Genomic DNA, 12305 nt, shown 5'->3' with positions numbered 1-12305 from the left:
TGCGAGTTTTCCTCTCCATCTCTGCCTCCACCTCACCTGCTCTGCTCCCCAGCTCAGCTGGAGCAAGTAGTAAGGCTTAGGGTAATGGAAAGAGCCACCCTCTGCAGATGAGAGTCCTTCCCAAGAGGCCCATCTGAGTCCCGGCAGCCCCGGGGAAAAGGCAGACTGCCAAGGGATGCTCAAGCCCCAGCCCAGCATCCCCTCCGAAGCTCAGCAAACAATGGGAGCTTGGATCAGGAAAAACAACCTGGTTCCTTAGCAACTAACAAGCATTTCCCTGTAAAGACAAAGACCCTTCAGTCAGAATGCTCCTTCCCTCTCCCCTCCAGCTGTCTGATCTGCTTTGCAGGAGTGGGGCAAGGGGCTGCCCACCCCCCAGGAGGTCTAAGGGGCTTTTACCCCACCCTCCCAGCCATCCTGATGTTACCTGTAATTATCCCACAGCACCTTTCATCCTAGTGTTAATTAACTTGCCCATTTACCCCCAGGAGCTGCTGGGAGACATGGGAGGTGCGCATACACACACACACACACACACGCACATGCATGCCCACACACCCAACATACACAAATGTCCATATTTTCCCTTCAGAGACCCTCACTCCATTTTAGGGACCAGGAAACTAAGGTTAGAGAGAGGAGCCAATTCCTTGAGGGTTTCCATCTGCCTCCTCAGTACTTGGAAGAAGAAACAGGAGCTGAAAAGGCTGGTTCAGGAGAGGGCAAGACAGGGTCCCTGAGTATCCTGGGGGATGAGGGACCAGGAAGGAGAAAAGCTTTTCAAAAGGACTGAGGACGGCTGTGCTAGGAGAGGGGTCTTGGTGCCACCAAATGCAAGCCGTCTTATTTAACACAGAGAGGACGTTTCAAAGGGAAGAAAGGAAATATTTCAATAGACAAGGAAAGGAAGAGGAAGAGTCAGAAAGAGGATATAGAAAAGAAAGACACGGCCGTCTGGTCTGCTGTAGCTGAAAGAACCACTAACTGGGAGTCGAGACCTAATTTCAGTACCAGTGCTACCATTCACTGCTGTGTGAGCCTGGGCAAGTCAGCTGCCCTCTCTGGGCCTCAGTTTCCTTATGTATAAAACAGTTTGGGATGGGTGGTCTCTGAGGCCTCCTCTAGCTGAATGGTGTGCAACTCTATGTGATTATTTTGGGGAATGGTAGAGAAAGCTAATACCACTGTCCCTATGGCCAGGGGATGAGTGGAAGCCACTAGAACATGGTAGAATGAGCATTCTTGAGATTAAGAATGAAAAGATCCAAGTGCATTTAGCTGCAGGAGCCGGAAAACCCTACGAGGAGGCCCAGATTAAAGAGGAGTTTGCAGATATGGGGAGGGGAAGTCCCTGGGATTTCAGGAAAACCCATTCCCAGAAGCAACAGCCAACGACAGAGCTCTTCCTCCCCAGATCCAGGCCAGAGGACACTCCTTCAGGGACCCTAGTGGAGGGAGGACGGAGGAGAACACGGGCCCTGTGTCTGCACTCGGGCCCAGAGGGTAGAAATGTCCCTCAGGATCCCCTGACGTGCTCTGAACAAGGGCAGGACACAGAAGCACTGCCTTTATTCCTCATGAGCTGGGGTCCACCCCACTGGCACAGTCAGCTGGGCAGGGAGCAGGGGGCTCAGAGGAAAGAGGCCGAGCCTGGCAGAAAGGCAGGCGCAGCAGGACCCTGAGCTCCACCTTTCATTTCCATTCTTGTGAAGCAAGCAGACAGTGGCTGAGTGGGCTTGCTCTAGGGCCTAGGCCAGAGGGCAAGCCTGGGCAGTGCCCTACACTCCCACACCACACCGACACCCACACTCACTCACACACACTCACACAGTCTCACACACCCACGTACTCAGACATGGCACATGCACTCACACACACTTTCACACAGCCATACTCACACTCACACATCCTCATTCACAGAGCCTCACACGCTCAAACACTCCGTCCCCAGAGGGGATGGAGCAGCCTGTAGCTGGGAAAGGGGCTTGAGGAGAGAGCCTGACAGGCTGGGAGGGTCCTGAAGAAAGGCACGGGTGAGAACAAATCTGGCTGGTCCCTAGCCAGTGGTCCCACAGGTACACACTCACACCCACCCACCTGTCTTCCTCCCCCCACACCCTGAGCACCAGGCACTGCCCGTCGGCACATATACAAACGAGTGTGCACACATACACCTCTACTATACGCATCCTGCATGCACATACTGTAAATACACCAGCCCACACAAAATCACATGATGTATGCACCCGCTAGACACTCCGGGGTTTCGACTCTGCCAAGCACTTTCTAGACATCCATACGAGCTGTGTTTACACGCATTGTTCAGCCTGGGCAGTCTCAAACATAGGATTTACATGCACATGCAGGCTCCACATATGCACACCCACTTCATTCACAACCTGCATACACACCATCGTCACAGACAAGCTACCCTTTGGAATAGACTGAGGACCAGACAAGGCCTAACCCCAGCTCTCACTTTGCAGTCTCCTGATGCGGCAGGTGGATTTTTGGTGGCAGCTGTGAAGGTTGTATGTGAGTGTGTGTGTGTGTGTATGTGTGTGTGTGTGTGTGTGTGTGTGTGTCTGGTTTGGAGGAGGTTGAGAGGTAAGGAGAGGTTCTGGCAGAAGAGCGGAACCAGGCCTTCCCCTGAAGTCCACAAGGAAGGCACCCAGACACACACCCCTCCTCCCAGCGGCCCTACTGCTGGGCCCTAGCCTGCTGCCAGGCCAGGGAAAGGAGAAGCTAAAAGTGGCCAGTCTGAATTGCTAAATTGGTCCCCAGTGGAGAAGGGGAAACGCGTCAGTTCCCTGGGGAAGTGGCCGAGCCCAGGGTGGCCACAGGCCCCTGGGCTTCTACTCCAATGGAAAAAAAAAGTTGCTCAAATAGATCTGACGCTTTGTTTTCGAACCCAAAATACCCTGTGGCGACTGCCGGAAGTGTGACCGCGGGAGGGAAGTGGGGCAAGAGGGGAGAGTTAGTTCAAGTTTCCATTGCGGCAAGTTTTTCTTTCGTTTGGGGTCTAGAAGCAGCTCTCCTGCCATCCGAGAGAGGGTTTGTGCAAGAGGGGAGTGTGGCTCTGAGATTGGGGCTGGGGTACCCACAGCCACAGCCACCCTTGGCCAGCTGCCATCCCTTCCCCAGAGGCCTCTGAAAACGACCGTGTCCTCACACACTGTCAGAATTTTCTCTCAGGCCACCTGGTGGCAGGCGGGAAAGCCGAGTGACCGAGGAAGAGGGGCTGATGCCAGGGGCAAAGGGCCAAATCACAGGTGACTTTGCCTTCAGAGACCTCACTTTCCTTAGTGGACTTGGATGTCATTTTTTAAACAAAGATCTCTTTTACACAGAATTTTTCAAAGAGCATCCAATGAATTAGCTGGACTACAGCCCAGACTCACATATTCCCAGTCAGTACTTTAATGTCATTGGCACTAATGCCAGCTCCAAAATGCAAGGATTGGGGAAGGATTACCACATAAAACAAGATCTCAGCATGCACTCCCTCACCCTCTCTCCCCTGTGCTAGTTTATTGTTCCTATGTCACTTATCATCAGCTCACACATATTCACTTACTGCCCATCCCCACCCTGAACACTCATTAGACCTCCAGTCTGCCCACAGCAAGGCCTCAACTGCTTGCATCCCCGATGCCTGACACACAGTAGGTGCACAGGAGACAACTGTCTTGTAAGCAATCAGGAGGAGGGGCCGTCATCCAACAGTTCTATGGCCTCCTGGGGACCTGTTAATTCAAAAATGCTGAGGCCTGCTGTGCACCAGACACTAGCGCCGGGTGGGAGTGGAGGGACCTGGAGAATACAATACAAAATCAAAAGTGGTCCTGCCCTTCTGGAACGTCTGGGGCTGGGGGTGGGAGGCAGACATTTATCTAAGGATTACCCATATAAATGTAAAAACGTAAGTGGGACCGTGGCAACCTAGGAGGAAGAGGGTATGGGAGGAAAGGTATCTGAGTGATTGGTAACTGAACCGAAGGATGAATGCCCTCAAGGATATCGCGGTCCAAGAGAGGACGCAAAGCGAGGTGCGGGGCGCGGTGGTCTCGGCATGGCGATCAGGGCCGCGCAGGCCGGCGGCTCCTGGCCCCTGGCCCCCAGAAGCCCGGGGATTCGAACTGGTGGCTGGGAGGCCGAGCGGCGCCGCCCGCGGCCGGGGCCTGTGAACCCGGGCTGCAGTTCAGAGGCGGCGGTGAGCCCTCGGTCCCTGGGTGATATTTACCGGCTTTTAATGACGGCAGGGTAATCACCCTAATGAAAAACTCCCTCCGGGCTCCGAGCAGCTAGACTGCGATGAGGAAACCGGGAGGCATTTCGGAGCCGCCGGTGACTCACGCTGAGTGTGCCGCGAGCCCGCCTGCCACTGGGCGCGAGGGACCGAGTTCCCTTGGCTGCTCGGCGCTCCACTCCTGCGCTGAGCCTGGAGCGCGGGAGCCAAGGCCCTGCACAACGCCGATCAGCCTGGGCCTGGCCGACTCTTGTCGGCCGAGCCACCGACAAACCCAATTCACCACGGCCGCCCTCTGCCAAGCTCGCGGCTGAGACTTCTTTCTCCGCCCCTGCGCAGGTCTCCGGCGCCCCCTCCCCACTCGTGACCTTGTCTCCCCAGCCGCCTGAGTTTGGAAGGGGGCCACGCTCTGGTGAGCTCAAGGCACACCTGAAGATCCCGGGCTCTGCTGGGCTTTGCATCCACTCTCGTAACCACTCTGACATCTGCTTTCTCCGCCAGCGCCTCAGTTTCCCGGACTGAGTAGCAGGATTCTCCACACCACCCCCCACCCTGCCCCCGGGTGGCCGGAGTATAAATTACAGTTTGTTACTGGCTTTGAAGATGAAAAATGCCAAGGATCATTACCACTCAATTAACGGGGCTATTACCACTTGAATTTATGCCTGATTAATCCCACTGCGCCCCAACCTGGGATCTATGTTGCCTTGTACTCCCCAAACTCCTCCTTTCTCCTGGATTTCACACCCAGAGTTAGCCTCCTTTCCTGTTCCTGCTACTAGCATAGGGAAGGGGGCCTGGTAGAGTGTCTGGCACATTCATTCTTCAACAAATATTTGTGGAGCACCCCTGTGAGCCAGGGTCTAGCTGGGGGTATGGCAGTGAGGGTCACAGAAGCCCTTGACTTCCTGCAGCCTACATTCTAATAGGTGCCCAAACATCTGATGGGATCTAGCATGTCCAGGCTCAGCATGGTCTCCCTTCTCTCCCTCTAGGATTCCTCATTCATCCATGCCACAAACCATAACCAGGCCTCCACCAGGCACTCTGAGGGAAAAGTCCCAGAAGACAATGCTATGGGTTCTAGTTTCAGAGAGGAAAAAAATAAAGTTAATGTGAAAATGAGGCGAAGAATCACAGCTCCTTGCACAGAATACCCCCTGCCCGTCTCTCCCCTCCCCTCCCCTTCTCCAACCTCCCCTCCCCTTCTCCAACCTCCCCTCCCCTTCTCCAACCTCCCCTCTGCTCCCCTCTTCACTTATGGGTCTTAGCCCCTTCTCAAGGCCTGATCAAGCCCCCCTCCCCCCATCAGGCCTGCCCCTGCCCTGAGCAAGTCCCTGCTCCAAGCCTGCAGTGGTCCTTCCCCCTCTGAACTCTGCCTGCACCCACTTTGAGACACTCATCATGTCTTGTGTGTGATGGCTTCTATCAGAGCCTCATCCCTCACTTCCCTTTAAGCTGCCTGCTTCCGACACACAGCAGGAATCCAGGCTCACATTTGATTCCCTCCACAGAGAGTGCACACAACCGACCATGCTTATTAGAGAGCTAGGTCCCAGATCTCAGAACCCCCTCCATGAAATAGGATTTTGGTGGACAAGGGGCCCCCATCCTGTGCAGTGGGGGGTGGAAATGAAAGGACCAGGTGGGAAGGGTGAAGTGGATCCAGCTGCTCCTTAAATTGACCATGTTCCAGAATCACCAATGTGGACTCTTAAATTGGGTCAGCAACCTCTTATGGAGCACCTGCTGGGGCAGGCATAGGGCTGCTGGGGAGACAAAGGGGAATAGGACCTCGTCCCTGCCCTCTGGGAGCCTGGGTACCATCTCTTGTCATCCAGTAACTTTCTTGGTGATCTTGGGCCAAATAATTCTGAATGGCCCAAATAATTCTGCAGTATCTGAGAGAGAAATATCATGCCTCTTCTCCTTGCCCATCTTCCCTGAGCCCTGGCAGGGAAGCTCATGCCATCACTCAGGCAGATATGCAGACTTCCAGTGGGTTCCAGCTGGCCAGTATTATTCTCCCAGCCCTCAGGGTGACAGGATGGGGCTGGGGGCAGCATCTGTCCTTTACCCCAGTGGCTGTAGGAAGAGTTTCATTCTCCAGGAGAGCTATGGCATGACAAAGGTTGGGAAGCCCTGCCTAAGCCATGTGGTGAAGAAGACGCTAATACACCCTAGGAGCTCAAACACTGGGCCCAAGAGTCATTAGCTGCTTTTCCCTAGATTTCAGATTTTCGATTGCATAGAACAGCAAAGAAGAACCCAAAAGTCTGCCCCCTACTCCTCACCTTGATGGATGAGGCAAATGGCCTGCTTGTTTTAGGCTGAGGAGGATCCAGAGATTGAGACCTGATAAGAGACAAGGATCTAGAAACCACAGCTCTCTCTGGTTTCACAGAGGTTTTTCTTACAGGGTGGGGAGGAGAGGAACCTGCCAGCCTCTTGGATCCAGCACCTGTCCCAAGGGTGAAGCCTGCACCCAGCAAGAGGCTGGTTGTGTGGAGAGCAATGGGGAGAACCTGCTGTCATCTCTTTTCTTTCATCTCTCTCTCCCTCCTTTTCTCTCTCTTACTCCCTCTTTGCTCCCCCTGACTGCCTCCACTACTGTCCCCCCAACACTCATACCTTCTGGTTCACTTCAGATGACAAAGTTCCTCTTTCCAAAAAGGTTCATCCCCCAAGAGTCCTTTCTGCAGAGACACCATCCCTCCCAGCTGAGATGGGGGCTGTCCCACAGTGGCCCCAGGGGCAATGACAGGCCCTCTAAGCACATGACTCCACTTACCGTCCATGAACCCCCGAGCTAAGACAGCAAAGTCCCCATTACAAGCCTTCATCCCTTTGACCCATTCCTCCTCCTCCCTGGGGATCCCAGTCCAAGCCCTACAGAACCCCAAACTTGATTAGGAACGCTAACATGTCTCCTCCCAACCCTTTCTGCAATGGAATCCAAAACTCCTGGAATAACAGAGCTGGGAGAAATTTAGAGGTAGGTTATCCAGTCCAGCCCCTACCAGAAGCCCAGGAACAAGAGGACCAGGCCCAAAGTTACGTAGATAATTCATGGCAGAACTCAGAACTCCTGATTCCCAGGCCAGGGCTTGTACTTTCCATTTCCCCATTCAGCAGATTTTTTCCAAGTCTCACCTTCTATCTAAGACCTTCCTTCTCTCCCTGCCCCAGCCCAGCCCAGCCCTAAACTCTCATCCTCTGCACCTCCCTGTGGCAGTTACTCACTGCCTTGGACTTGTGTCTGAGGAGGGGTCTCCAGGACCACTTTGGGCCCCCTCCCAGCAAATGGTACTTTCTAACAAGACTTTCTCCCTTTGGTCACCAGACTCTCCCCAAAATTGCTTGAAGCATGGTCAAAAACACCCTCATTCAACGTGATTATAATGAGTTAGAATTTGGGCACAAGTAAATGTTTAAAATGGAAGTGTACGAATGGCTTGGAATGGAGTCTGCGGCCTCTGAGACACTCCAGGGTCATGGAACCTGGCCTCAGAGCGGTGCGGTTGCCATTCCGCCTACCAGGAGCCCTGGCAGAAATGTGGACCTCCCTGACCTCCCTGAGTGCTATACCCCACAACTCCCCTGGGGGGTGCTCCTCCCCTACCCCCATGCTGGGTCCCAGGGGTGCTGAGAGGCAACATTCCAGCCAGACTTCCTTGTACTCATTGCCTTCTCCACAGGTTTTATACCTATCCTTCCTCTTACCCACATCTGCCGTCTCATTTCTTTCCCCTGACAGCCCTAATAGGGACAAGAGGTAGAATGAAGAGCAGTAGCTTTGAAGTCACAAGGCCCTGAGTTCAAATCTCAGCTCAGCCAGTTCCTGGCCAGGTATCCTCCAACTAACTACTCAGACTTCTTCCAATGCCTTAGATCCTTCATTTAAGAAGAAAAAAAAACAATGTTGAGGGGCAGCTCTAAAAGCTTCCTTGCAGGATTGTTGTAAAGAATGAAGAAATGAAGTATGTCCACCAGGCCCTCTCGCCCCATCTTCTGTGGGTACAGGAGCTCTGTGAGCCTGAAGCCTCTGGGAACCCCCACATGATGCTCAGCTCCAGCTCCTAACCAGGAGCACCACCCTCAAAAGTTGTCATGGCTGTCAACAATCTTCCCCTTCCAGAAGCTTCTAGGCAAACCCATCCAGATTCAGAGCTGGCTGTCATTACCAAAGAAATGGCCATGACCGCTAGAACGCCAGGGAGGGCTGGCCAGGGAGATTCCACCAATGACTTGTCCATCTCCTGTGAACGTCCTGTGGGGCACCCCAAAATGGAAAGCAACTAACTGAATACTCTGGAGAGAACTGTCATTCAGGAGCAAGCCCAGCAAGATGGGCCCTATACATGGGTGCCCGGTGTGATCTGAGGAGCCCCAGACACTCTCTGCACACAAAACCTCCCCCTCCTTGTCACTGGGCCTGATATCCCACAATCAGACCTCATTCCACCAGCGTCTCTGAGCACCTACCATTTTCCAGGCATCATGCTAAGCACTGGGCTTGATTCCTTTGGGTTATATATTATCCTCTCTAAGCATTTTCTTTTAAAATGCAAATACTCTCTGAGAAAGGCAATGCATTAAATTGCTAACACCCCAGTTTGAATTAATTGGAGGGGGTTTCTTTCCTGTAAGACAGCAGAGGACTGGATAGCTTTAGCAAAAGGGGAACTAAAGTCCAGAGGGTAGAGGCGACTGTAGAACTTAGGAGCAAGACAGAGCATCAACCTAGCCTTCTTCTGTGGTGGATTTCTATGGCTGCACCTCCTCCTTCCTTTGTCCTTTCACCAAGACGACACACCTCTTTCCCCCACAAGCAGCAGCAGTCCCCGTAAGTGCAGCTGGGAGGCTAGCCACGTTCCATAAGAGACAGCAGCCAGGGGCTGGGCAGCCTTGGCTCTGCTGCAGAAGGGCCGGGCCTGCTTTTCACAGTCTCCAGGGTGAGGACGCCCTGAACCAGTGCCTGCTCGCTCCCCAACAAGTCCGGTGCTTGGAGTTCAGGTAATTAGGCCCTTGGCAATCTCACCTGAGCCCGCCAATAAAACTGAGACAATCACCCTCAGCCCCTGTTCAGGAGGGAGAGAGGCAAGGAGGAAGCGGAGAAAAACTTTTTTTTCTGTGCTGAATTCAAGACTTGGCAACCAGCGGGAGAATGCTATTAGTCTATAAGCAGCCACTCCAAACACCCAACCCCCACTCCATACCCAGGGTCATCCCCTCCCACCACAGAATGCTGGCCTCCATCTGCCACCATCATCCAGGGTGACAGGGGACGCCTGTGTGGGCCGCAACCTGAACAGGAGCCAGGCAGTGAGGACCTATGCTTGCAGAGACAGGCTCTCCCCAGCCTGGCTCCTTCCACAGCAGAGGAGGGAAGGAAGGACACCAGAGTCTGGCCCCACCCCACCCCAGGAACCACAGCCACCCTCCAAAAGAGTCTAGAAGGATGCTCCAGAGTGTTAAAGAGTGACCGACTTCTTTGCACCCTGCCTTATGTCATCACCAGCTATTGAGGTCTCAGTCTTTGTCTGGACTCCTGCAGAGTGAGGACCATTCCTTAACCATCTCCATGTTGGTGCAGCACCCAGTAGGTACCTGGCACACAAATAGGCCTTTCCTTTTCCCCCTAAATAATAAACATTAATACTTCTTGTATCTGATCACACTGATAGATGGAGTTCCATACCTGGCCCTATTTACTCCGTCTATCACCTACTCTCACGCCTAAGACACACAGGGGAAAGGGCTTTTCTGTCACATGGTAGGGTGGGGAGAGTGTAGTTTAACAATAAGAACTGCCACTTACTGAGTGCTTGCTAGAGATCTAGAGTTCATACTCTATGAGGATTACCTAATTTAATTCTTCTTAAGGGATAGGTACTATTATTACCCCAATTTACAGAGAAGGAAACCAAGGCTAAGAAAGAAATTCAGAAATTTGCCCAAAGTCACACAGAAGCTTTAATAGATACTTATTTAACTGAACTGAAGGCTCCCATTCTATGTCAAGAACTAGTAGGAAGGAGGGGGAAGGCATCTTGCCCCAAAAGATTCCTACCCGATCTCACCAACGTGTAAGCAGGCCACGGAGCAGGCCGGCAAGCCCTGCTACTTGCTCTTCTCCTTGGGTGCAGCAAGTCCAGCTAGCCTCAAAGGGGCCGTTTCTGGACTGGGTACACTCCTCCACCGTCTCTGGGACCCTGGAAGCATTCAAGGAACCCAAATGTTCCCCCTGCCTCTGCCTTTCCTAACGCGGCCTCCTATCGAACAGAAACGGAGTTTCCAGCTCCTCACTCTCCTCCTCTCCCGGGGAGAGGTCTCCACAGGTGGGGAGGGGGTGCGTCATGGGAGGGTCCTCCGGAGTTAAGCTGAGCGGCCTGGAGGTCTCTCACTTCCTTCGCGCCACCCCCGCAGGCTGAGCCGTGCCTCGCGCGGGGAAACATGGGCACTGCAGTCAATATTGGGGCCTGCAGCTCGCCCAAGACCGCGGACCTCGCGGCGTCCTCTGGCCCCAGGCAGAAACCCACGGAGACCCCCGCCACCTCCGGGTGCCCGCGCAGCAGGAAGCGCCGCAGAGGGTCCAGGACTGGGACTAGAGCGGCCGGAGCTCGCTGGTCGCCGCCCTCCCCGCCTCTCCCCTGCTGCCACTCTCTTTCGGCCAAAGGCCGGAGCCGCTGGCTAATTTTTCACGCCCCCCAGACCGCCTCCCTAGGTGACGCTACAGCCTGTGCGGTTCCTTTAAAGGCTGCGGGTTCCGTTCTTCTTTCCTTTTCCACTGGATGCCAAAATATGCAAATCCGGGGACCGGAATCAGCAGCCAAATCGAGAAGGAGAAGGGGCGCGGCCGGCACGTCACCGGATCCGCTCCTTGTATGGCTCTTCCCGGCTTGGCCCACCGCCCCGCGACCCTCCCAGCAGCCGCCAGGGCCCCTCCCGCGCCCAGCCGGGCTCACACAGCCGCCCACGTCCCCGAACCGGCCGCTCGTCCCCCCCAAGGGAGGGAGCCGGGGGTGGGAGGCGCTGCATGCCCTGATTCCGGCCGGAGCCGGGGACCGCTGCAGAGCGCTCCCTCCCCGCGCCGCGCGGGCGGAGAAGAGCCCGGGGGCGCAGTGCCTCCCCTGTATAGGTGTAGGGAGCCTGGCGGGAGCGTCTGCAGGGGCGGGGGAGAGGGGGCTCGCGGGAGGCGGGAATCCCTCCTTTCTTAAGAACCGGAGAAGACCCGGGAAGGCCGAGGCCTCCCACCCCAGTTCTCCACCGAGTAAAGTGAAGAGGAGGAGAGCGAGGTTGTCATCCACCCCCACCACGATGTGCAGCTTGGGAGTTCCTCCCACACCTCCCCGGCCCGCGTGGCCCTCCCACGGCGTGAGGCCCGGGGATCCTCTTGTCCTCCTTGTCAACACTCCCACTCCCCCTGAGAAATGCACGTTCCCCCAACCCCGACTCCCCAGCAGGAGGACGCGGGATTCACCGCGCCCACACGGCCACCGAGGAGGGAATCCTCCCACACCAAGCCAGTGTGATTCGGGGTCGCTCCCCCACGCTCCCGTCCTCTCCTCCCCCTCTCCCGCGGCCCGGCCGCGCGCGCTCCAGAAGCAGGCCTCGGGGAACGTATCAGCCGCCCCCGGGATCTGCTGCCGCTCCGGGAGGTGACAGCGCTCCGAGTCGGCTAACAGGCTGCCCTTGGACTGCAAGGCGCCGGCTGGCAGCAATAGGGACAGCCCTGTGGCAGGCGAGGGGGAGGGGAGAAACTAGGGGAGGCCGCCCTGGTGGCTCAGAGATTGTGGGTTCGGCGTGCTCCTGCTGCAACTCAGTGGCGGGCCCTTCGCAGGCAGCAATAGACAGCGACTGCGCCCGTGCCTGCTGGGCCCTCCTGCCATCCCGTGGCCAAAGGGGGTGCTTAGGGAATTTACTGGGGATTTGGTGCACGTGTTTCCTATCCCCTCAACTTCATTCCTTCTTCTTCACCACCAAAACCGCACATCCTCGACCCCAAAAGTGCAGGGTTCTCGCCTCCCGCGCAACCGCTCTGCAGCTGTGAATC

This window comes from Ceratotherium simum, chromosome 12 (assembly GCF_057802395.1).
Source record: "Ceratotherium simum simum isolate JZ-2026a chromosome 12, ASM5780239v1, whole genome shotgun sequence".
In the NCBI taxonomy this organism is placed as follows: Eukaryota; Metazoa; Chordata; class Mammalia; order Perissodactyla; family Rhinocerotidae; genus Ceratotherium; species Ceratotherium simum.
Note: the sequence above shows the minus strand (reverse complement) of the source record.